The 27,564-nt window shown below is 38.5% G+C and overlaps 1 protein-coding gene across 50 annotated transcripts in view; it reads left to right on the forward strand.

Moving 5' to 3' along the window:
- The first annotated feature begins 2,415 nt into the window (after positions 1–2,415).
- Positions 2,416–27,564, forward strand: part of r3hdm2 (R3H domain containing 2) — a 52,365-nt gene continuing 27,216 nt past the window's right edge. For 13 of the 50 annotated variants that reach the window (XM_020703172.3, XM_020703181.3, XM_020703176.3 and 10 more), the window contains exon 1: positions 2,669–3,127. The gene's annotated coding sequence lies outside the window, so the exon portion shown is untranslated. Of the gene's footprint in view, positions 3,128–27,564 lie in introns of all 50 variants that reach the window. The other 37 variants (XM_078947111.1, XM_078947114.1, XM_078947122.1 and 34 more) reach the window with 9 other exon arrangements.

Raw genomic sequence — 27,564 nt, forward strand, 5'->3', positions numbered from 1 at the left:
TTAAGTAAAAAAAATAACCCATCAGTTATCAGTTTTCTCATTATAGCCCATATCCACACAGATAAAAAGCAGACGTTTTAAAGCTGTGTTTCACTATAACGAGACAGAAAGTTTTTCTGAAGGCTCTGAGAAAATACAACGGTTGTCCAAAGCAGGAGCAGTAACGTCTTTGGACTCTTTCAATGGTACGTGCTTAATTATTGACAACATCTGGAATATATTCCAAAAAAATCATGTAGGATTGGAATGAAAAAAAATGTGTTTCCTTAAAAAAATGTAAATTTTGTGCATTGATGTGTACATTTTAAACCCAATTCTCGATGAAAGATTCCATGTAACTTGTGTGTTAAGACAATGGCCTTTGTTTTGAAATGTGTGCTTAACATCTGAACATTTTACATGAGTCGTGCACATTTTTACGTTAATTGAACAAATAAGTGATACCGACTTAAGACCTATGGTAAATCTGTTTACTATAGTCTTTCCTGTGCCTTAAATGAAGGTATACTGGCTCATTTGACCACTGTGTGAAGGCCCTCAATTATTTTGAGTGTTAGGAGTCAAATGTAAATCTAAACTATGTTAACAACCATGCTTGTTTTGTCCACTACAAAGCTTTACTAAAATCATTTTTTATATCATCTATTGATGATTTAAAGTTACGTCTTTGTTCAGATGGGTAAAAACAATGTCATACAGGACAGTCTCCTTTTTTAAAGCCTTTGAAAATATTACATTCTTCTGAAAAAAAAAAATTAAATCCTAGCTAGTCTTTTCTTGTAGTGATGTGTATTTTTTATGCTAAAGCATTTTTTCATTCATTCATCTTCTGAACCTGTGTTATCCTTTTTGGGGTCACGGGGCTGCTGGAGCCTATCCCGGCCACTCTTTGGCGAAGGCAGGGGACACCCTGGACAGGTCGCCAGTCTATCGCAGGGCCACAATCACACACCCATGCACACTCACATTTACACCTATGGACAATGTAGAGTAACCAATGAACCTATATGAAGCATGTTTTTGGACAGTGGGAGGAAGCCGGAGTCACCGGAGAAAACCCACGCATGCACGGGGAGAACATGCAAACTCCACACAGAATGGTCCCCCATTGGTGCTGGGACTTGAACCAGGGGATTTCTTGATGTGAGTCAAGCACACTAACCAATGGACCACCGTGCAGCATTTTTCTGTAATAGAAATACTTTGGTTTATTTAAATCAAACTTGGCTTCAGTTTATTTTTTGTTTGTTTTTTTACAAGAACAGGTTTTCTAAATCAGCAAAGGCTAAAAAGTAACAACACAAATTATATTTTATTTGCAGTAACATAAAATGAAACGTTTTTGTTATTTTGTTAAAACACATTTACACAGTGCTTTTTCACTACACCTGAATGGGTCGTGCCTTTTCTTTAAACTGACTATTTTGTGAATAATTAAAAAAATAGCAAAATAAAAAAACAGACACAATATTAGATATTGTCATATGCTGTGTATTTTAGCTTTTGAAAGAAAGAAATTTCATGTATTTCTTAAGCAATAGTTTAGTTTTTTATGAATGTGTTGCAAACACTAAATCAGCACAATCTTGTAGGTTAAAAATAATTTAGATGGTTTCAGTGGAACATCCAGAGTTTTTCAAATGGGTTCCAAGATGGGTCTTATAACAAATTTAGGGTGACGCACCAAATGGTCCTTTTTGTGGTTACTGTGGCTACTGACTACCTCAATTTTAAGAAGTGCAGTTATTTAAAATGTGTAACATCTTTTTCAGCAAAAGGTTTTTTTTTTAAACTTTCAGCAGCATTTTTTGTTATAACCCAATTCTTTCATCATTGTGTCTTTTTAATTTTTTTTAAATATCTAATCATATAATATTAAAATCCGGTACAAAGATAAGTTACAGTAGAGAGGTCAATAAAAAAATCAACTTTACAAGACGTTTGAACTAAACTAATGAATAACTTTGAAAAAATGTAGTATTTTGTCAATATTTTAGACGTAGGGTGAGTGATTTCATGTAAATTCCGGCTTTTGGGCTGATTTATGCAATATGTAGGTACTGCCCCCTATGGGTGAAGATTTAAATCGCTGTTTAAAAATAAGTAGATCGTTGCTAAAATTAAATTAGTCAAGCAAATTTGTATACTTAATAATAAATAATCGATTCAATCACGCTTCCAGTTTTATTATTTGCTTTTGTCAAGTGTCTTAATTGAAGTTAATGGTGATTTTTTTCAAGTATGGTTAGCTAAGAGAGCGGGATGATTTAAAAGGTTCGGGGTGAGTTAAGTTCCCCCCTTTCAGTCGCCACTGGTTGTGTCAGCAACATCTCCACATAAAATCAATTTTCCCCTAAACATAAATATTTGTCAAAGAGTTTAAAAGTGTTTTAATACATGTACTATTTCGAGCGTGTACCTGCGCAGACCAATCACGCCGCTGACGTAAACTGTCGGAGAGGTGGAAAAAAGTGACGCTACACACACGCCGGAGCATAGAAGCTGCAATAGCGTTTCGTTTATTTTTTTTTTTAATTTCTGTATCATTTTTGATTTAGCTTTTCTTTTTAAAGGCAGTGTTTCGCATGAATCGGCTGGCTTCTCTGTGCTTGCCGTCTCATTAAGTTTCTTGCCATTCTCCCCTGACGCGGCGCTGTTTTGACAGTCGGGGTCGCAGAGATCCAACTTCCAGCTAGCAGCACCATTATATTAGCATTGGTAAGTCATTTTGGGAAGCTAGCAAAGCGCAACAGCTAACTCACGGCTTTGAGATCAGACAGCGCTGAAAAAGAGCTTTAAGACTACATTTTTTGCCTTAGACATGAGAGATTTAGCTGGCTAACCAGACATAGGAAAACATATAGGTTAAGAGGCTAGTATAATGGAAGCTCGCGCTCAAAACGAACAGGTTTGCTAATGGGCTAATATTAGCTAGGTAGGTGTTGTAGGTGGCTAGTTATACTCGCTGGAGGAAACAGGGTAATATCGTGAGCTAGCTATTGTTAGCGTGTGGGAAAGCTAATATTTTCAGTAAATGCACTGCCAACGGACCGGAGTGCCGTTTTATTTATTGCTGTTACAGCCCAAAGGATTCTGCAAGCGGATTAAGACCCACAACCACTAAATGGTAAGCTCAGTCGTGTAATTGTATTGAGGTGACTTATCGATTACCACTATCTTTAGAGAAAAAAATAACGTTACGTGTAGTAGCTCCATCTTTAAAGTCCGCGTTCTCAATGGGAGACAGGAGATGGCCATGTTAACATGCTGACGTTAACGTAGCTCTGAGATGTTACCCGCAACTCTGTGAATGAATGTGTGACGGTTGTGAATGAAAATAAGAATTACTTTAACATATATTAAAGTTGAATTTAGGATACGTTTTCATTCATTCTTTAAGTACTAAATGAATCGTTACCACTAATTGCAACTGATTAGAGCTCGCTGTCGTGTATTTTTGCCCACCGATAACCAAAAAAATAAAAAATGAAATAAAATAACAACAGCAGGTTGTCTTTAATTGTTGATTCCGGCTAAGCACAAGTGAATTGGAGTTTAGTTGAAATGAATGATAGGCAGCAATCACTGGAATTGAAAGCAGTCTTAAAACACAGTACTTTGGGGGGTCTGATAGTATTGTACAACAACTGACCGCTAAATGTTTCCATTCTTTCATATTGTCATTTAGAGAGAATAATTCCCATTTCCGGTTACTACTTAAAAAAAAAACTCAATAGCTTTGTTTTAGTGGTGATTGTTTTAGTGTACATAGATTCAGTACACTAAAGAGAGGAAATGCTCTCTGTCCTATTTGTGAGTAGTTGTTAACCCTTCTCTATAAATGTAATCGAGAGCACAGTCCTATAGAAGATCCACAGTAGAAGGACCTGTTCAGATTCCAGTCTAATAAGTGTATATCGGGAATTCTGAAAGCTGCAGAGACGCACCCACTCTGGAAACTGATGTCATTGGGAGAGCTGGTGTACTGACTAGATTTCAAACTCTTATTGCCAAATCTATATACCACAACACATATCCATAATCCATAACAGGATTTATGGATGATGTTCATGGTTGCAATGTTGTTTCTGCTCCAATTTTACGATAACCTTTTGTTTGCATATAAGATGTTGTTATGTGTGTTTTTCTTGTGGTAAAAGACTACTGAGGGTGTTCTGGTTGATTTGTTGTTGTGTTAAATTGCATGTGCATGAAGCAGATGCTTCTCTAAACTGGACATATTGTATCTGTTACTTGTGGGCAAATGTTATTGAGGTTGTGGCAACAGTTTGCTATCCCGCTGCTGTCTACTCCAAGAATGTCTTAGTTTTCTGTCTAACATATCCACAATGTGTGGCCTATCTTTGGTTTTGTTTTGTTTTGCATCTTTGAAAGAAGAAATGTTGAAGAGTCTTGCCTTGTGATCTGACTCAAATCTTTTTTCTGGAAAAAAGGATTAAATAACACATCCTCTTTAGCTCGTTTTATTAAAATCGAGACCAAGTTAATCTAGAATTTGCAAACTGAAGTGTTTATTTGCACTGACTTAATAATAAACATCCTAAATTAAATATTTTTATTCCATAGATGTTAAACCAATGTAGAGAGCTTTTCCTGTTTTCAACCATGGCTTAAACCTTACCTTTTAAAAATCATGTCAATAACAGGTGATTTAAATTGGGATAAGAAGAACTGCAGCAAAAACTGGTGTTAAAAATCTGCGCTGGTAAAATAGGATGCATGTCCCCAAAGCATACTTGTCAGACATACATTATATTGAAGCCATTATAATAAAGAGAACATTGTTTTAAAAGTTAATCTGTTTCCATTTTACTGTTTATATTTGTTTATTGTTCAGAAACGTGTCTTTCTTTGCCATTCTTGTTTTAGTTAATGGAGAAAGGGCAGGATCATTGAGAAAATGCTACTCCATACTAAGAGCTGGTAGTCGTGAGTTATTGAATCTACAATCCGCTGTTTCCAAGGCCACCACAAGAGAGACGGAACATTCTGCTTCATTGTCAATATATCATTTCTTCCTTTCTTTCAGAGTTTATAGATATACTCTCATTCTACTACAAATTATGAAAGAACCGAAAATTGTTCATCTTTAATTAGATTTATAGTCTTCAAATTAATGAGGCGCTCTGATATTATGTTTATGTAGTTTGATTAGAATCATGCTTGATGGCTTTTTTTAAACCTTTAATGTTACATAACATTCTCAAATTGAACATCCTTATAATGCTGTATTGTTTGAACAGAAGTAAGTACAATAATTTGAATTTGTAATCCAGTAACAATTAGCTCGTCCAGTATCTCTATCCGCTTGTGTTCATGAATCTCTGCTTGCAGCAGCATAAGTAGAAGAGTGTTTTTTTCTGGAGAGATTTGAAGAGCTATTTATAGATCTTTGCCGGAGCACCAGGCATGGTGCTGTTGCTACTGCTTCTCTCTCTTAAGCACTCCCTCTTCTGTGCATCTCTTTATTTCATCCCTTTCTGTCTTTACCTTTTTTTGTTTAAGGTAATTGCTTTTATGTAACTGTACTTTCCAATCTATTTCATTTTAATGTATTGGTGTATTGTTTTATGCAATGCTAATTAATAGTATTCACAGAAAGGAGTTCACTGGTCACCTTTTAGTCCATCAGAAGATTGACAGTGTCTCTCTTATTCAAGGGAAGTCACATGATGATTTACAGGATAAATTAAAACATGAAGATGTTTACACTGAAAAATTTTGCTGAATTGTTATGCAGACAGGAAAACTGTTAACATGTTGAAATCTTTTAAGATGGTGCATTTGTTTAGATTTATCACATGATTATAATAATGTGTAAGCTTTGGTCAAATGCTTTAGTTTTAGGTTAGTTAAGTATGTGTACATTCACACTGGCACAGTTGGTTCTTGTTTTATCTGCAGCAAAGATTTTTTCTTTCTTTTTTTTTTTAAATAATTTGCTTTGTTTGACTAATTTAAACTTTCACTCGAACACTTGCATAGACCAAACAAGTGGACGCCAGACCACTTAAAATATGGGTCTCAGTTTACTTGCAAAGAAATTGAGTGGATTTTATTTTGGTGTGAATGCACATAGACTTCAGAGAGACCAAAGAGAGAAGACTAACCAAAAGGCTGGTGGGATGATCACCATATCTTATAGATAAAAAAAATCTCTTGCCAATTTGTGAAAGCGGAAATTGCAAAGAGTTAAAAAAAATATATCATGAAGTAAATGCTATGCTGTGAGGATTTTTCTTCCCCAATCAGGTCAGTTATGGGCTGTGGCTTGCTTTTGAGAGTCTCATGAGTAGGCCTGCACAATATACCGCAAATTTATCGTTATCGCAATATCCAGCTCTGCAATTTGCATATCGCAAAAGACGGCGAATATCCCAATAAATCGCAAACCCAAAATGTGTTAAAACAATCTTCTAGCAGCTTGAAGCATTTAACGAATCAAATAAATCCCTTTATGCTTTGACCAATCAGATGGAGGCCTATTATGTTAACCCTGGTCCTGAAGAGCCTCAACCCTGCCTGTTTTCCAGCTCTCCTTAACCAGCTTGCTGTTGATTGGCTGACTCAAGTGATTTCACATCCTGATTGACTGAACACACCTGATTTTGGTTATCATTATCGAGCAGTCTAGGGAGAATTGGAAAACAGACAGGGTTGAGGCTCTTGAGGACCAGGGTTAGCCACCCTGACGTTTGTCCCCCATGTCGATGAGGGTCATTTGGAGTATAATTTTTAAACTGTTGCAATGAAATGGGAATGATGTTTTTGTTTATTTTTCTATTTGTTTATTTACCGCAAATTTATCGTTATCGCAATATTGATCACTAATATCGCATATCGCAAGTTTTCCTCATATCGTGCAGCCCTACTCATGAGTAAAAGCAACCCAAACATGCTAGGATAATATTTGTTTGAAGGGGTTCAGAATGCAGATAAATTACACGTTTTCAGCCTTTCTGCAACTTACAGCTATTGTAGCAAACATTATAGTAATAAACAGCTGTTGAAGTCCAGCGAAAAGCCATGAGCAGGGCACAAACTTGGAGAAATGAGAAGAGGCCGTACAACAGGGGTGTCAAACTCATTTTCCTAGAGGGCCACATCAGCATGGTGGTTGTCCTCAAATACATGTAACTAAATGTAATGAAAAAGAAACGTATCTACACCTTAAAGTTAAATAACTCACTATTAATTTTTATAAAGTTTTAAAGTGACAATTACAGTTGCATAGAAAACATATATTTGCTTGTTACTCTAGCATAAATCCTTTTAAATTTGATTCTGTTAGATTATATGGATAGTGTTTAAGTCCTGAGGTATAGTTGCCCAATCCGATTTGTCAAGTCCAATTCCCCCTAGATTTGAATAAATACGCATCCATTTTTATTTTTTATTTTAAGAAGTTAGAAACATTTATGCTCTTGCGTGGCACATAAAATGACATGGCGGGCCACATTTGGGCCGCGGGCCTTGAGTTTGCAGGAATGTTTTATAAAAACTTCACCAAACCTATGTAAAATACAGTGCTTTCCAACTTATTATGCAAATTGTATTTAACGGTTAAACACATACAAGTATTTGTTTTTCAATCAAGCACATGGATGATATTGTGTCTCTGGGCTTTTTGAATCTTTGACATTAATCTCAGACACCTGTGATAATTAGTTTGCCAGGTGAAGTCAAAGAAAAGCTACTAAAAAGGTACGTTACACATTATTAAGCAGACTTTCCCTTCTCTACCTCTGCCGGTTCCAAGCCCGGTTTGAGAAGGTTGCGTCAGGAAGGGCATCCGGCGTAAAACATTGCCAAATTTACCATGCGACTTGTTCGCTGTGGCGACCCCTGATGGGAGAAGCCGAAAGTGGAAGAAGACACATTATTAAGCAGACCAAAATTTTCATACATTATGGGAAAGAAAAAGTATCTTTCTGCTGCTATAAAGTGTAAAATTGTCTAATGCTTTGGACAAGGTGTGAAAACCTTGGATATTTCACAAAAACGTTAGTTTGATCATTGTATTATTAAGAGATTTGTGGCTGATTCAAATCACACATGGGTTTGAGCAGATAAAAGCAGTATGAGGAAGGTTTATGCCAGACAAATGCATATAATTAAGAAAACAGCTGCAAAAATACCATTATAAAGCAGCAAGCACATATCCGAAGCTACAGGTGTCCCTTTAGTCCCACAAACATCAAGGTGTAGGATCCTCCAAAGGCTTGGAGTTTTACGTAAATCTTCTGCCACTCCTAAACAACACTCAAGCAGAAACGGCTGCAGTGGACATACATGAAGACTAATTTATTTACAGTCTTGTTTGCTGATGAGTGTTGTGCAACCCTGGATGGTCCAGATGGATGTGGTAGTGGGTGGCTGGCCACCATGTTTTCCAAAAGGCAGCGATGTCAGCAAGGAGGTGGCAAAGTCATGTTTTGGGCCTTCATGGGGAGGGAGCTGGTTTTGCCCCTTTAGGTTCCCCGAAAGAGTGAAAAATATCTCTGTAAAGTATGTAGAGTTTCTAACTGACAACTTTCTTTTTGTGGTACAAAAAAAACTGTGATTTCCGTAACAAAATCATATTCATGCACGACAATGCACCATCTCATGTTGCAAAGAATACTTGTGCATCAGTGACTGCTATGGGCATAGAATGATGGCCAGCTAAATATCTGGGTGGGGGTGGGAGCAGCTCACGTCCAACCAGCAGCTCTGGGAGGCTATTTTGACATCCCGCAAAGAAATTCAAGCAGAAACTCCCCTTAAACTCACAAGTTCAATGGATGACATTCTTTAGAATCTGTCAAATGTTGTTGAACTCTGTGTTGCGTAATAATGTGGAACAGTGCATTTGAAAGTTTGTGTGAGCAGAGCAAATGCGTTTGCATTTTCAAATCCAACCTGCGCACCTTGTCGCAATATTCATTCAGGAAAAGCATTAGCAGAGGGAAGGCGGGGCGATGACGTCACTGCTTTCTCCGCGTGTCCGGCCGCTGACAGACACACACAGACGTCCAGGAGCAGACTGTGTTAGCGGCAGTGAAAACGGCTTTGAGTTGGTTGTGAACTTCTGATGAGTTTCCACGGCTTCTCAGGACTACGTAGCAACATGTCCTTCTTCTGCGGTCCACCTCCTGACGCACCGCGGACAAGCTTTTGTTCTTCGGACCGCCAGCTGCATTCGCATAGCGGAGCGCTAAGCTCCGATGATCGCTGAAGGCGGAAATGCTGCTGCGATCTGAGAAACCATCATATGAATTTGTGTTTCCAGTGGTGTCTAGAACAAAATAAAGACTGATGTAATTCCGAGATATTTACACATTTATTTGGAGCTTCGCGCTGAATTAGCTGTTTGATGACAGCTGGAGCCCCATCAACAGATAGCAGATTTCACAGTGGTAAACGCTTGCTGGGCGGACCAAAAACACTCACTCAGCGCGAAGCTGCAGGAGACTATCTTCATAATGTGCTTTTATTACAGTTATGATTATATTTAAGGGCCTGCTCTGCTCGATCATATGTTTTTAAATCCGTGCGGTCAGACGACGCTGAAGTTGGGTTGCGATTCTCATCTTGTGGTTGGAGAGGGAGCTAAAGGAACATTCTGCTGCATTTTTCACATTAAGATCACCTAAAACCGATCTTAATAAATAAAACAGCAAATTTCGCGCGAAGGTGCAAATACATTTGTAAATATGTGGGAATTACATCAGTCTTTATTTTTGTTCTGGACACCACTGGAAACACAAATTCATATGATGGTTTCTCAGATCGCAGCAGCATTTCCGCCTTCAGCGATCATCGGAGCTTAGCGCTCCGCTATGCGAATGCAGCTGGCGGTCCGAAGAACAAAAGCTTGTCCGCGGTGCGTCAGGAGGTGGACCGCAGAAGAAGGACATGTTGCTACGTAGTCCTGAGAAGCCGTGGAAACTCATCAGAAGTTCACAACCAACTCAAAGCCGTTTTCACTGCCGCTAACACAGTCTGCTCCTGGACGTCTGTGTGTGTCTGTCAGCGGCCGGACACGCGGAGAAAGCAGTGACGTCATCGCCCCGCCTTCCCTCTGCTAATGCTTTTCCTAAATGAATATATGGTTGGAGCACGCAAGAGAGACCACATCACGCCGATCCTAGCATCGCTTCTCTGGCTGCCTGTGCATTTTAGAATTCATTTTAAGATTCTTCTGCTTGTTTTTAAATAGGGCTGCACGATCTGAAGAAAACTCGCGATATGCGATATTAGTAATTAATATTGCGATAACGACATAATTTGCGGTATATAAACAATTAGCAAAACAACCAAAAATATTATTCCCATTCCATTACAACAGCTTAAAAATTATACTACAAATGACCCTTGTTGACATAGGAGGCGAACATACAACATAATAGGGCGCCATCCGATTTGTTAACAACGTGAAGGGGTCCATCTGATTGGTCAAATGCAGAAAGGGATTCTTTCGATCCATTAAACACTTCAAGCTGCCATAATTGCCATAATTGTTTGGCCACATCTAAGGTAACCATTTATTGCAAATTTTCTGTCTTTTGCGATATGCATATTGCACAGCTTGATATTGCGATAACGATAAATTTGCGGTATATTGTGCAGGCCTATTTTTAAATCTTTACACGGTCTTGCCCCGCTGTACCTCTCTGAGCTTCTCTCTCCCTATTCGCCGGCACGGTGCCGGAGCTGATCAGATGCTTCTGGAGGTACCGAGATCCAGACGGAAGCTCAGAGGGGACAGAGCTTTTGCTGTAGCCACTCCGAAGCTGTGGAATACTTTGCCGCTGGCCATTAGAGAAGCCCCTTCACTGTCCATTTTTAAAACCCGTTTACAAACACATTTTTATGCCTTGGCTTTTGGCCCAATATGAGACCACTGTTTTTCTAACTGTTTACTGTTTTCTATAGTTTTATTTCCCTCTGTGTCCCCCCCCCCCCCCCCCCCCCCCCCTTAACATGTTTTAATGTTTTTTACTATTGTGTTCAGCACTTTGTCTCAACTACTGTTGTATGAAAGTGCTATATAAATAAAGTTGAGTTGAGTTGAGAGTATTGCGACAAGGTGCGCAGGGTGGATTTGAAAATGCAAACGCAATCCCCTCTTTGCATTTTCGTTTTAATTATGACACAGAATAAGCGGTTTTAAGTATAAAATGAAAAAACATTTCTGGTTTTGACTTTGCTTTTTATTTATGCTACAGAATCGCTTCCATACAGCTGTTTGTACCGTAGACAAAGTAGAAATCAACAGCTGTGCAAAAAAGGCTTAATTATCACATTGTTAAGTAAAAAAAATAAATGGCAAGCAGAGAATGTTAAAACAAACTTTAAAGCAGCAGCTCTCAAAAGGCCTATATCATGCTTTTCTTAAGCCTTTCAGAGAAAACTATACCCATGTTTCTAATAATATATTACTTTTGGCAAACATTTTTTTTTAAGAAATCCTAGTTATTTTCGCAGTTCATTTTCATACCAAAAACTAAGACAATTCGATATCTGAAGCATTGGCTTTTGCTCCTCGTCATTTCATGACGTGAAACCTACAGCTGGCCTTGGTAATAGGGTATGTGTTTCACACACAAAAACAACATCCAAACTTTTGTAAAGATGGATGTGCATGTTGTGGAGCCTAATAAAAGTGCTTTTGGCGAACACTGCTAGCTCTGCGGAGAAAGTGTGTGTGTGTTAGCCTAGAGGCGGAGCTGGCAGCGCCGACTCCTCCTGGAATGGGCTGTTCCTCAATTATCAACATCACAATGTGAATACCTCCTAGTTTTTGTGGGTTGGGAGGGGTTGATGCTCAGAGTACAGGTTTTTAGAGGAATGCTCAGAAATGCGTGAATGGATTTCTTTTTTTTTTTTTTTTTTGAGGAATTAACATTGTAATACACTTAAAAACTCAAAAAAGTCGATTTTGCATGATGTAGGCTCTCCAAAAATCAAAATTATTTTCAGAAATGGTAAGCTGTAACTAGAGAATTGTTTTCCAAACTGCTGATCTGGACTAAAAAAGCAGATCAATGAACATTATAGGTGTAAATTGGTCCTAAAAGAATTTTGAAAAGAAAACTAGCTTTTTGAGCTTCTTTAACTATATTGTCTAACTAGACTATACTATACTACTTTCAAGCAATATTTATTAATATATGTAATTATCCTAAGTTTGATTCGTCATTGTATGAATGTATAACTGATGATTGTAATGTTTTTTTTGTGTATTATTCTTATTTGATTGCTTGAAATTAACCATTTCAAATCAAAATCAAAATCAAATATAAATTCACATTTTGTTTTTGGTCATTGTCACTTAATTTTTTTACTTTGTTACACTTGATACAAATAACATCTGCCTTCATTCTCTCTGATTTAGTTCTACTCTTTACTAGGTGGATACTTTGTCTTCATTCACTCTGATATATAGTGCATCAGAACTTGTAAACAGGTGAATGAAGACTTGTCTTCACTTGTTTTAATCAAACTAAGTACAGAACCTTACCCTTTGCCAAATGAAGCACAAAACAAACCCATGGTGCAACTGCGCAATTGCACTGTTAAAGCATCATTATGAGTAAGAGCTGATTTAGTCTCTGAAGTTTTTTCCATTTCTACCAAACAGTACTGGTTTAAGGTTACCCCTCTAGCTGTTTCTAACTTTGCTCACTGTTAATTGGGTTTGTGATTATATTTGGCTACTGATCCTTGTGGAGCCCCTCCATTTGCGTCTTCTTACTTTCTTAGCCCAGCCATTTAATAATAATAATAATTAATACTTTATTTATCCCACAATGGGGACATTTTTCTCCGCATTTGACCCAGGGAATGGGTGGCAGTAGCGTTAAGAGTCCTGCCCAAGGTCCTCACTGGGCCCCTCATATGGTAATTATCCCTCCGGTAATCAAACCCTGGATTCCTGCGTGGTAGTGTTTCACCTTACCAACCGAGCTACCCAGCCGCCTTGAGTCAAGCTACCTAAAGCATTAGATGGTATTAGTAAATACTGTCTGTTTTATCCTGGCCATGTGGCAAACCTATTGGGTATATATCTTCCGATATCGAAGAGTAATGATGTGTCTTTAATCTACTTCACTAAGTTTCTTCTGCCAACCACGTCTATGATCCTCAATGTTGTCCATTTATCTATCTTTGTTTAAAAAAACAGCACATCTTAAAACTCCAGTCTGATTTGAAATCTTTGTCTGGCAGTGACCTTGTTAATACTGTAGAACTACCATGTTTCATGTTGCTTTGCCTAACCTTGCCTTGACACAAAGCTGTTTTTCAACCTCATTGTGGTAGCATAGTTTGGCTGTTCCTCACTCAGTTTTAAGCCTCCTAAACAGCTATTTCTGTTTCAGTTCATGACTGGCTTTTAACCTTTGTGTAACATTGATGTTCAAAAGCACCTGTTTAGTGTAGTTGATTGATGACGCACCTAAAAATCAACCTAGACATTTTTTGAATTTTTTCAGATGTTCCTATAGGAATTGATGCTGATTTGAAGGCAAAAAAAAAATAAAAAATCTGGATTTAATTAAAAAAAATCTTTATTTATTCATTTTGCAATAACATTTTTATGTGTAATTTTTGCATGCTATTAATTGACACTCCTATGGCCTTTGAGCCAGCCTTAGGGACAAGATGGGGGCTTACATCAGACTTAGTGCTCCAGAAATCCTTTCAGTTTTCTGGTGTTTCTTTTAAAGATCTATGTCAATTATCTGAAAATGAAAATCAAAGATATGAAAAGACACTTTAAAATTTGAGTTCCTTTAACCAATGTTTGGGTTTATGTCAGCACTATTGCAGTCTCATCAATCAATCATTGTAGAGAAGCTCTTACCATACACTGCTCAGGAAATTAAGAAACGAAACATTTATTTCTTTTTGATTAGAATTAACCAAGAATCTTCTATCATTTATAAAATAAAAATGAACAGGAAGAAGATCTTAACTGCAAACGTGAAGGGACATGCTAACCGCTAATGTCATTTGTAGGGAGAGCTCGCAAATAAGGGTAAATATGGGCAAGTTCTCTAAAATTAAATCAATTTACCTGCCCCTTTTTTTGCGATACGGCCCTCATTGTTTTGGAATCAGAAATCATCAGTAAACGTTGATTTGTCCAAGTTAGTCTGAGTCCACATTTCTATGGCAACCACTCTATAAACGGGAGTGAGCATATTGAGACCACAGCCCTTCCACTGAAAGAGGTCTTTGGAGAATCTGTCGACCAAACCATTTGAATGTTCAACTCGAGATGGCATACTTGTATTGAGGCATTTCATTGGTCAACTTGAATAACTTGGGCTGTCAAAAATATCAGGAAAACCCCCCCAGGATTAGTTAAAAAGGGTAACAGAGCAGGAATGGTTATTTTGACAAATAGAATGATGGAGTAACAGTTGATTATTTCTTAATAGAAGTCTATGGGATTTCCACTTGCTTTTATCTGGCAGTTGCTTTTATCTGATGTTTTCACTATGTTGTGACTTCTTCTGTCTTTTCATTTAATGTAATATCATTTTTTGTTAAAGAAAGTAAAAGCAGACAAGGAATAAAAAAACTAAAAAATGAATGAATGAATAAATCTGACATTTTATTTATGACCATATTTCCCAGCTCCAATTTCTGGCTACTGTTTTAGTTTCTAAAAGTTGTGTTCAAATAAATCGTAGACCAGAGCAAATATTATATTTTTTATTTGCTGTTACAGTTTTAAGTGTAAAATTTTGATCATTACATATTGGCCACATTGATTCAGCTACATAAATGTTAAACTTTTCCTCCATAAACTTCACTGGTTACTTTTGCTTGCCCAGCTCAGTGGCAGAGTGGTTGAGTGGCCACCCTCAGACTGTTTGTGGGTTCGAGTCTATGCTTGGGTCATAGCAAAGACTCCAATATCTCCCTGTTTGACACGCAGCATTAAAAAAATTATAATAATAGTTTCTGAGTGCAGCTGTGGCTACAGCTCACCACTCCTCTTGGGGAGGGGTGAAATGGAAAAACAAATTTTGCACACCCAGGTGTGTCACGACTTCAAGTTTATTTCAGAACTCATGTCTTTGTTTTTCCCACATTTTTTAGCTGACATTTGCAGTTTAGAGGAGGCTGTAAGGAGAGCTCACAAAAATGCTGCCTTGCGGGATGAAGGTTTTTCCTTGCTAATGAGCTTGCTTAATTATTTTTCTCAGCTATATTTCCTGCAAAGTGCAAACCTTCTACCAATATATATTTTAAAAGTTTTTGTTGTTGCTGCAATGCAGTATTTTTACCAGCAGCTATTGCTTATTTTGAGTTTTCTTTTTAAAATGGTTATTATTGGTAATTTTCTAAAAACAGGATTGTTGTTTGCAATAGAAAATCAATTGATGTGTGGCCTATTTTTGGTTCCTATATTCTGTTTTAAAATAAAATAAAAATAAACTTTGAACAGTTTTTAATAAATAAATGTGAGCCCCCACTATAAAGAATTATCAAGTGATGTGCAAGCTGATCCAAACACCTGGGTTCCTTTCATGTCGGGGTGTGCTGTCTCAGCGGTTATATTGTTATACAAAACCAGAGAACATGCAAAGTATAAATGGGAAAGAACCTACTAAGTAAGAAAGAATTGAAGTCCGGCAAACTATAGATTTTTATGGAGGTTCTTCATTCAGAAAAAAGAGGGTGTTCAAAAAAAAGTTTTGAATTTTTATAAAAAAACCATTAATAAAACTAATCCAAAGCATCGACAGACAAAAAGAATATAAGTGTTGAGACCGAAGTGCACAGAAATGAGGACTTTAGTAGATTTGAAAGCTTAGGAAATTAATTGTTTGTTGATCGATAAAATCAACACGATGAGCCAAACGTTGAGATGTTCATTGTGTCACTGTTGGTTTAGGTTCTGCTACTTATTTTAGTATAATAATTTGTTCTTATTAGTATGACTTGTGATCCGGCTTTGCTGGAAATTCATAAATCTGTTGTCTGCTGTGAAGCTCTCTGTCAGCAGGTTTATTGATAATAAACAGCTTTCTCAGATTATTTTGTTGCAGTTTACTTCCTGCAATGACACATTAAAAAACATTAAAACATCTTTTCTATGAAATGTTTATTTTTCATTACAGAAAATCTTGAGTTGTGATTACAGAAATAAAGGTTCTGTATACTATGTCACAGCTGAAAGTCAAGCCAAGCTTGGTCTTGCAAACACTAAAGGAATGAGAAACTCCTTCTAACAGTCCCATTTGTGGACGGTGGCCTGGCAGGAAGGACAGTTGCTGATACGTAGGTGTTACAGTACAATGCTGTCATTTTCTGGGTGGTGTGAGGGAGGTTTGCTAAGACGGAGGATATTTATTTTCTTGGCTTGTTGAAACTCCTATTTTAAGAGTAATGCAATTGTAAGTTTTAATTTGTGTGAAAACCTTTTATATGAAGAAACCTTATTTGCAGATTAGATCAACATTTATAATTGTGTATGGCAGCAAGGCCTCTTATTAAAGCCTTTTTCCATTACCAGCTATACAAAGGAAAGAATGTTAAAGAGATGCAGGAGTGAGAGAAGGTATAACAGAGCCCTTATGAATAAAAAATGTGTAGCTATAAATAGCAAGCCATCCTCTTGAACTGATAACTTTTTCAGGTTTAGAGGACTACGATAGAATTTTTTTAAACTAATTTTTATTACATTTTTATATTTGTATCGTTTTAGATGTGGTTTGTTACATCATTAATTTAGTATTGAAAACAGCAAACTTGTATCAATCAATGATTTAACTTTCAGTTCAGCATGATACTGTTAAAGTTGTCCAGTTTTTTTGCCTGTTAGACTTTGTAAAAGCAAATTAGCAATTGATTTAACCCAAATTAGTTGGAAGCTGTCCATTTGGTGTCAGATTGCAAGGGCAAAGTTGGCCGGTAAAATAATAAAAATCTACCGACCAAGTTATTCTATTCTTTACAAAGAAAAACTATAGGTGTTAGATTAAATGGTAAATGGCGTATACTTATATAGCGCTTTTCTACTTTCTTTGAAAGCCCAAAGCGCTTTACAGTAACAGTCCCATTCCCCCATTTACACACACATTCACACACTGGTGGCTGCTAATGAGCACTGGTGCCAACCTTCCACCAGAGGCAAGGTTTTAAAAAGATATTACAATAAGTGCAAACAGAGGGGAAGTCACAACATAATGAAAACATCAGAAAAAAACAACATTTTTTGAAGGAACTCCTGTGTTGATTTATCTGCTTTCACGCTGTCAATGACATTTTTTATTTTCTTGAGTCGTTTCTTTTTTCTTGCTGAAAAACGGCCTCATAGGAGGAGGGGTTTCTGTAGTCTAAACCAACTGGAAAGTCAGATTAGAAACTGCTGAGAAAACAAGGACAGATTTACTAAAGTGGGAACAGGTTGACAGAGAAAGCACTTTTTCCCCCCTCCTAATTCTGCCTCCAGATTATTTATTTTTACATGAAATCCTAACAAAACAGCCTAAAAACATGATGTTTTGGATTCTTGCCATTGACAGCAAAGATGCACTGTTCTCACAAGAGGGGGCTTTTTTAGCTCAACGTCTGCTAAGTAATGTTGCAAAGGAATCTAGCCACAGGGGTTGCAAGCCAGTAACTTCTGTGCCGGTCCCAAGCCCGGATAAATAGAGAGGGTTGCGTCAGGAAGGGCATCCGGCGTAAAAAATTGCCAAAATAACCATGCGAATCATCCACAACACTTTAGACATACCGGATCGGTCGAGGCCCGGGTTAACAACGACCGCCACCGATGCTGTTAACCTACAGGGTGTCGGTGGAAATTTGACTACTGTTGGTGGAAGAAAGAGGGGAGGCAGAAGGGTCCGTGGCCAGAGAGAGAAGGGAAAAGGCAGGAACATAGGTTTGAGAATAGGGACTCTTAACGTTGGCACAATGACAGGGAAAGGCAGAGAGCTGGCAGACATGATGGAGAGAAGGAAGGTAGATGTACTGTGTGTGCAGGAGACAAGGTGGAAGGGCAGCAAGGCACGTAGTATTGGAGGAGGATACAAACTGTTCTATCATGGTGTTGATAGGAAGAGAAACGGGGTAGGAGTGATTCTGAAGGGGGAGCTTGTAAACAGTGTTCTAGAGGTGAAAAGAGTCTCAGACAGGATGATGAGCCTAAAGTTAGAAATTGAAGGGGTGATGGTGAATGTAGTCAGTGGGTATGCGCCACAGGTTGGCTGTGAGTTAGAAGTGAAGGAGAGATTCTGGAGTGAGTTGGATGAGGTCATAGAGAGTTTTCCCAGAGGAGAGAGAGTTGTTATTGGAGCAGACTTTAATGGGCATGTTGGTGAGGGCAACAGAGGTGATGAGGAGGTGATGGGCAGGTTTGGTGTGAAGGAAAGGAATCTGGAGGGACAGATGGTGGTGGACTTTGCGAAGAGGATGGAAATGGCTGTAGTCAACACTTACTTCCAGAAGAGAGAGGAACATAGAGTGACATACAGAAGTGGAGGTAGGAGTACTCAGGTGGACTACATCCTATGTAGACGAGGTCATTTGAGAGAGGTTAATGACTGCAAAGTGGTGGTAGGAGAGAGTGTAGCCAAACAGCACCGCATGGTGGTGTGTAAGATGACTCTGGAGGTCAGGAAGAAGAAGAGAGGGAAAACAGAAAAGAAGACCAAGTGGTGGAAGCTACAGAATGAAGAAACTTGTGAGGAATTTAGGCAGAAGTTGAGGCAGGTCCTGGGTGGTCAGGATGAGCTTCCAGAGGACTGGGAAACTACAGCAGAGATTATCAGGGAAACAGGTAGGAAGGTGCTAGGTGTGTCATCTGGAAAGAGGAAAGACGGTAAAGAGACTTGGTGGTGGAATGAGGAAGTACAGGAATGCGTCCAGAGGAAGAGGTTGGCTAAAAGGAAGTGGGATGTAGAAAGGACTGAGGAAGGTAGACAGGAGTACAAGGAAGCGCAGCGTAAAGTGAAGAGAGAGGTGGCAAAGGCCAAACAGAAAGCTTACGATGAGCTATATGACAGGTTAGACACAAAGGAAGGAGAGAAGGACTTGTACAGGCTGGCCAGACAGAGAGACAGAGATGGGAAGGACGTGCAACAGATAAGGGTGATTAAGGACAGAGATGGAAAGGTGCTAACAACCCAAGAGAGTGTACAGAAAAGATGGAAGGAGTATTTTGAGGAGCTGATGAACGAGGAAAATGACAGGGAAAGAAGGGAGGAAGATGTGGTTGTTGTGGAGCAGGAAGTAGCAGAGATTGGAAAGGATGAGGTTAGGAAGGCTCTGAAAAGGATGAAGAGCGGAAAGGCCGTTGGTCCTGATGACGTACCTGTGGAGGTATGGAAGTGCCTAGGAGAGACAGCAGTGGAATTTCTAACAAGGTTGTTCAATAGGATTTTAGAGAGTGAGAAGATGCCTGAGGAATGGAGGAGAAGCGTTCTGGTCCCAATCTTTAAGAACAAGGGTGACACGCAGAACTGCAGCAACTATAGAGGAATAAAGTTGATGAGCCACACAATGAAGCTGTGGGAAAGAGTAGTGGAAGCCAGGCTTAGGAAGAAGGTGGAGATTTGTGAGCAGCAGTATGGTTTCATGCCCCGTAAGAGCACCACTGATGCCATTTTTGCTTTGAGAATGTTGATGGAAAAGTACAGAGAAGGTCAGAAGGAGCTGCATTGTGTGTTCGTAGATTTAGAGAAGGCGTATGACAGGGTGCCGAGGGAGGAGCTGTGGTACTGTATGAGGTCGTCTGGAGTGGCAGAGAAATATGTTAGAGTAGTTCAGGACATGTATGAGAGAAGTATGACGGTGGTGAGATGTGCTGTAGGTCAGACAGAGGAGTTCAAGGTGGAGGTGGGACTACACCAAGGATCAGCTTTGAGTCCTTTTTTGTTTGCTATGCTGATGGACAGGCTGACAGACGAGGTAAGACAGGAATCTCCCTGGACAATGATGTTTGCGGATGACATTGTAATTTGCAGTGAGAGTAGAGAGCAGGTGGAGGAACAGCTAGAGAGGTGGAGGTTTGCTCTGGAAAGAAGAGGTATGAAGGTCAGTCGTAGTAAGACAGAATACATGTGTCTGAACGAGAGGGATCAAGGTAGAAGCGTTAGGTTACAGGGGGCTGAGGTGAAGAAGGTGCAGGAGTTTAAGTACTTGGGGTCAACAGTTCAGTGTGATGGGGATTGTGGAAAAGAGGTGAAGAGGCGAGTGCAGGCAGGTTGGAGCGGTTGGAGGAAAGTGTCAGGAGTGTTGTGTGACAGAAGAGTGCCAGCAAGACTCAAAGGAAAGGTGTACAAGACAGTGGTGAGACCAGCTCTGCTCTATGGGTTAGAGACGGTAGCAGTGAGACAGAGACAAGAGGCTGAGATGGAGGTAGCGGAGATGAAGATGTTGAGGTTCTCCTTAGGAGTGACCAGGTTAGACAGGATAAGGAACGAGTACATCAGAGGGACGGCTCATGTTGCCTGTGTTAGCGACAAAGTCAGAGAAGCCAGACTGAGATGGTTTGGACATGTTCAGAGGAGGGATAGTGGATATATTGGTAGAAGGATGTTGGAGATGGAGCTGCCTGGCAGGAGGGCAAGAGGACGGCCAAAGAGGAGATACATGGATGTCTTAACAGAGGACATGAAGTTGGCTAATGTTAGGGTAGAAGATGTCCATGATAGAGTGAGGTGGAAAAGGATGATTCGCTGTGGCGACCCCTGATGGGAAAAGCCGAAAGAGAAAGGAGTCTGCTAAGTAATGTTGCAAAGGCACTTTTAATAAAGTTCCATACTAAGTGCCCCTTATTAAATTAATGAAATACAGTTTTTATAAATGTTCTTTGAATTAATTTTGTTGTATTCATCCGTCTCGTGAAAATATAGTCTGACTTTAAACCGGTCCGTGATTAGATGTAGATGACACATGGAACAGCTCGTTAGCATAGCATCATGTCATGATAGCATCGTAGCATTTAGCATCGCTGGATTAGTGTCTAACGACACCGCTGTCTCCAAATCAACACTGGAAGTAGCGCCTCTTTGTTTGCTTCCGTTTTCACATTGGCGCTTTGCAAGAGACTGGCGGATTGTCTTTACTCCGAACAACGGAAGTGCAAGTGTGCAGTGAGGTGGGAAAATAAAATCTCGTCTCCCTCCCCAAAATACGTTGTCTAAAACAACAAATTAGAATTACTCGATTAATTGATTTAATCGATAAATAGCTCAGTTGGTTGTGTGCAAGACTGGCACATGGGAAACCGGGGTTTGTTCATCCAGTGTGGGTCCTTAAGCAAGACTCTTCATACCACTGCCCAACTATGGGGGACCACAGGAAGGCCCAAGTCTGGATCCCCCTGTGCTGGGCCCCAGCCCAAATAAAATACAGGATTGTGTCGTGAAGGGCGCCTCTGCCAAACCACCTGTGTGACTCAGTGAAAGCTGATTTGCTATGGATATGGCAGGTGAACAACTTTATATGTTATCTCTTATTAACAATGGTCTGTTGTTTAAAAAAAAAAAAAAAAGAAGTGAAGTTTCTAGTTCTTCAGGTCTGCCCACTTGTTTGGCTTGTTGTTACTTTAGATGACTAGATCCATGTACGTCTTTGTTTTTCTCGTCATGCTCGCATCTGGCTCGAAACTGTTTGACTGGATAGCTCCAGTATTGCTCACGTTTTTTGTTGCACTGGTAATGTTAGCCTGGGGTTGTGAGGGGCTGTAAGCCAACAAGAGAGGGTGTAAACAGATGGAAGCCAACAAGAGAGGGTGTAAACAGATGGAAGCCAACAAGAGAGGGTGTAAACAGATAGATGACAGGAAGTAGGGGTGGGCTTACTCCACACCAATAGTCCTGCCAACAACTCAGAGGTGAATTTCTAATGAACTCCTGCCACTCTGTGGAAACTAAGTCCTAGAAAACGATACAGTTTGAAAAAAAAAATTATTTTGGCTAAAACGGGATTATCTTAACTAAAAGACCACTGGAAATACTTTTCCAATAGATCAAAAGATGATCATACTTGGACTTCAATAACAGTGTTCCTTGTTGTGTGATTTGTTGCTGCTTGCAGTTTTCTTCCTGGCGCAGCTTTTTTTCTTCTTTTTGGTATTGCGGTTGCCTCTCCAGATCCACAAACCTGCATCTCTGTTTAGGGAGATACTGGGCCTAAAATTTTATCTTGTCATGTGACTGAGAAACATCCTAAAGGGAGTAGAGTGACAGTAAGGGTTATTGGTTCAATGGTGACTTAATGGTGCTTTGATTCACAGTGAATAAGTGTGAGATGTTTTCTAGATAAATGAGTGCATCATCAGAATTCTGTAATATTTATTGTAAGTTAGTCACAATCAAATGAAAACAAGATTTGTGTATCCAGATATTTATGAATCAAGACTGTATAGTGTACTTTTAATTCTCGTTCAGTCTTATGTCTGTCAAAGTGTCTGTGCATTTGATATGTATATTTCAAAGTTCAGTGCTAACAAACTAGGTAATATCTGCCTCATCAAGATTAAGCTGGTTGGGGAAGTCTGCCCTTCTGCACATTGCAGTAACCATTACATGAATGACTCACATTCTGATAACTTTGAAAACCTTGTTGTGAGAGAGTGTTTGGACATTTGAAGACTATATTTGGTCGCGTATGTCAGTGTTTGTGCAGCGTATTTGGGTTTAATAAGCTGTAATCCTTGCTACTACTCCTGTGAAAAATTGGATGCCGTTTTATTTTTTGAATGCATGTACCCAATGAAAAATACTCCCTCCGCCTTGTAATTGGGTAAAGGGAGGGGGTTGTGAGAGTCAAAAGGAAAAAAAAATATGGGGGTGTTGAGGGATATGGCTGCTTTCCTCCTGGTGACAGAGCCTGTTGCCATGGAGCTGGTCTTCTCATTGGTGGAAGCCTTACCCAATCATGTAACAGTGCAGATTGTTTCATCATTGAGAAGTTTTCCTCTTTTCCTGTCTATTTTTTCACTCTGGCATCTTTTTTTTCTTTTTACCTATCTCTCTGGCACCTTCTTGCGTAGCTCCTCACTTATTATTATACATGAAATTGAGAAAATAAGTCAGGATTAATGTGATGTATGTAGAGGACACCCAGTTTATTTTTATTTTTTGCATTTAACATCTCACACAAATTGCCTGTTTTAGGTGAGGTGACTTAACCATATACACGTGTATTTTGTAACAGTTAAAAGCTAAACTTTCAGAACTGGTGCTAAATATAATGCAGGGAAACTAAAGGCTTTATTGTTTCTTCATTGTTGCTGTTGTTAATCAAATATAATCTTAAACTATGAATTGTTTCTATTCAGGTCATTCAACATAGGCTTTTGTTTACAAAGTTCAATGTTGACAAAGCAAAACTTAGGCTTTACCATACTTTGGAAATGTATTTTAACTTGTTTTGTTGTGGATGTTTGAGCTAAAAAAATCATAATGTTCACCTGTTTTGAAGTACACACCAACAACCCGTTTGTTATTCAGTATTTAAGTATTCTTCCATGTGGAGCCATATTTTATGAATGATTGCAAAGTATTTTTTTTGTTTTGACTGATGGGATGGATGAATTTATCATGGCAGCCAAATTGTCCTGTTTCTTGGAAGTTATATATATTTTTTCTTGTATCAGTAAATAATTGTCAATAATGAATCCATCAGCTGATAAATTGGGAGTTACACACTGTGACATAGTTGCAAAAACATACTTAAAGATATTATGCTTAGAATACAGAAATGCATGTTTTAGTTTATTTTAATGATCCATTTTAAAAATATATTTTAATTGAGTTGTATGCTCAGTATCAAATTATGGGTAGTCTGCCAAACTGTGGTTTTAAACATATTTGCCAAACCTCATTTGTTGTTTAATTTTAGAAGCATTTTTAAAGTTATTTACTTTTTTTTTTACAAGCATGTTTTTCTCTTTTTATAAGCATTCACATTTTTTGGACAAATAGTCTCATCAGTAAGGAATCCTAACTCTTAATCTGTCTGTGCATGACATACATTCAGTATGAATACAAAAGACAAACAAGCAAATGGCCAGCTCATCACATATGTTTTCGGTATGTTTGTACACTCATTTTTGCTTCAGTCTCTACATGTATGTTGGCCCTTCCCATATGGAGGACAGGCAATAATTGGGTTATAACGTGAGAGCAGTTAAAGGAGAGCTCTACAGAAAGGTAGGAAGGTAACAGGGGAGGGTGAGAAAGAAACGAAGGAGAGAATGAGTCATAGCTCATCCCACAGGACTGAGTGGGCTGGCTGAGAGGGGGAGGATGGCGTCAGCAGCAGGTCTGACAATTTAAAAAAACGTATTAAAAGATGAAGAAAGAGAGGGACAGAAAACCAAACATTTTGTAGTGGATGGACAGTGAGTGAGACTTATGGGAGATCCTGAGTGGCTGAGGCAAAAAGCAAGATGGGGTTTCCTCACATCATTGCTTGAGCTAGAAGTGATAGGGGCGGGATGAACAGGGGCGGTAACAGAAGAAGAGACATCCTGTTTGATTGAGATTTGTGTCTTTGCTGTTATTTATGGCTCTTTAAAGCTATGGATGCAAGTCATATCTTTTTCATCGTCTATAAAAAGTTTTAGTTTTTATGTAAGTAAAGCACAAACTGCCATACTGCAAATGCCTACACGGTTCCCATGCATTTCCTAGTGCTTTGTCAGCCACCCCCACCCCTTGTGATATTGTGCAACCAATGAAAAGGGGAATCCTCTCTGACATAGGCAAGTACTGGTGTGCACTCAGTATGAAAGCTGCTGATATTTGATATGCGCTGGCACTGAGCTTGCAGAATCCCTGCCATTACTACATACAGATCAGACTCCACTCTGAAGACATACTCCTCAATGCCTTTGGTTAAACAAGTGCTTTCTGACGTCAAATGGGCTAGGAGCACAGCTGAATACAGAGAAGGGGAATTGGGTTGAGGTGCCTGTGTGTCGTTCTCCCTCTCCCTTTTGTGGGTATGTGCATGAACACGACTATTTGTTACATTCGGTGCCTCACTTCACCATTGCCTTCATTTCTCAGTCACGTTATACAGACAAATGGAGGTAGCTTCGCTGTGAATGCTTCACCATTGTGATATCACATCTCATTCTGTGAATGAATAGTTTGATTTGGGTGGCAGCTCGGAAGTATCACCGACTTTAAAATAAGTGTTTGTAGGTTAATACTCTGTTCAGTTGAATCTCAGGCTTCATGTAATCAAGATGGTTTGCTCGATACAGTATTATATGCATTTATTTTTCCACAGGACAATTCCCTAGGAAATCAGTGCCGTAATTATTTAGCTACTATAAATGTTATAAAATATTTACATTTAAACACAATCGCCTATTTAGTAATGTATCATCTGACAAATGAATCATTCTGTCTTTTCAGGTAGTTTAGTACTTCCTGTAGTCTTTAAATTTTCTTTGTTTATCTGCAGACTGTAAATTCTTGAACCAGCTTGAATGGGTCAGTTACATTTGACATTTTGCCCAGCGTTGGAGGAATTGACCTAGCATTTATATGGACATTTGGAGAGAAAGATTTACAAACTACTACAGCAAAAAAGATTTGATTATAAAATTCTAGTTGCATTTTAATAAAAGCTTCAAGTTTAATTATGTAATTAATTAGATGTCCAAATATAGGTGTTTACAGAGCGTATTAACTGTTCTTTAAACTTTTTATAGCATTAAATGACCTAATCCACAATTATCAATGTGGATGTGCAATGAACTATATGTAATTCAAAATATTATTATTCAAAATATAAAGTACAGCTCTGAGTTATAATACTCAATGCTGGATAACAACAAGCAAGTAACAAGTACGTGTATGTGCTAACTTTCCTTACTGAAGTTTATTAGGTGAGTGTTCTTCAAATTCATATGGATATTTAATAAGTTCTTTTTATAGTTTTTGACCTGGTCTACACATTCCCTATTATAGCCAGGTCAATGGGCCATCCCAACATGTTTATAGGTTTCAGCTGAGATCATTTAATCATTGTCTAAAATCTATTGTCTTGCACAGTAATGCTGGTTGTCTGGTTGTCTTTTTGAGTTGATCTTTGTTTAGCATCATATAAAACTTGATTTAGTTGAAACCAAAAATTAGAGTCAGAACTGAACAGACTTAAAAATAAAAGGTAATCCAATAATACTTTTTTCTTCATCTACTTTTGACTTATAGATGTCAGTCAGTTTAATTTATGCTTTGAATGTTTAAAATTTGAATTTCATGCATTAAAATTAAAGTCACATTCTGATCACCTTTGATCCATTTTGAAAAGTTTTTCGGTGGTCTTTTAATTCTGATTAAGCCGTTTTTTGCCAAGAATAAAAAACCTGTGTCGCTTTCTAGGGGAGACTTTCTCCAGAACAGCAGTTCATCAGAAATTTGGTGGGACATTGGCGTGGAGTAAACCCACGCTGACTTCCCATTATCTCTTTCTCCTGCTAGCTTATAGCCCAACAACCCCAAACTAACATTACCAGTGCAACAAACATAGCAAGCAATATCGGAGCTCTCGAGCCATACATTGTGGAGCGACATGCCAGCTTGGATAAAGAAAACAAGACAATAATTTGTCTACAAGATTTATTTGTCTACAAGTGAATTACTTAGAATGGAGCTGCGTAGAGACCTTGTGGCCTGCCGATTTCCACATCTACGTCAAAAATGCCTTTTTTTTTTTGTCTGCTGCAACTTGAATAAAGAAATACTCAGAAACACTTGTTTAGATGATGTGAGGATTTTTTGCTGTTGGAACTGATGGATCAGATGAGTGATGTTGAGATGATAAAGATATAACTACAGTCTAGGCCTGCACAATATACCGCAAATTTATCATAATCGCGATACCAAGCTGTGCAATATGCATATCGCAAAAGACAGTGAAAATTGCAATAAATGGTTACCTTAAATGTGCTAAAACAATCTTATGGCAACTTTAAGAATTTAATGAATCAAATAAATCCCATGCATTTGACCATTCGGATGGACCCCTTCACGTTGTTGACCAATCAGATGGAGCCCTTTTATGGTAGATGTTCTCCTCCTATGTCGACGAAGGTCATTTGGAGTATAATTTTTAAATTGTTGCAATGAAATGGGAATGATGTTTTTGGTTGTTTTACTATTTGTTTATATACCGCAAATTATATCGTTATTGCAATATTAATCACTAATATCTCATATCGCAAGATTTACTCATATCGTGCAGCCCTACTACAGTCCTTGTTTAAGTTGCAAAGAAGTACTTGTTATGAGATCTGAAGTTAACATTTCAACTAGAGGATTGTTGTTTCTTTGTAATTCAAAACTCAACTGCAAAAATGTATGTCTTTTTAAAGAGAGGAAAAAAGCAAAACAAAACTCAATTTTTGAACTGGAAAAGAATTGTAAAACAACCGAGTCAGACCTGCATTCCGATGTGGTTGTATTATTCTTTGCAACCTGAGTGCAATGTGGCATCGAGCAAGTGGGTGTCCTGCTTGGTGATGTAGTGATGCTACTGTTGACACATTTTCTGCTGTAATGCCTAGTT

Source organism: Oryzias latipes, chromosome 5, assembly GCF_053564925.1.
Source record: "Oryzias latipes strain Hd-rR chromosome 5, Olatipes_Hd-rR_3.1".
Classification (NCBI taxonomy): domain Eukaryota; kingdom Metazoa; phylum Chordata; class Actinopteri; order Beloniformes; family Adrianichthyidae; genus Oryzias; species Oryzias latipes.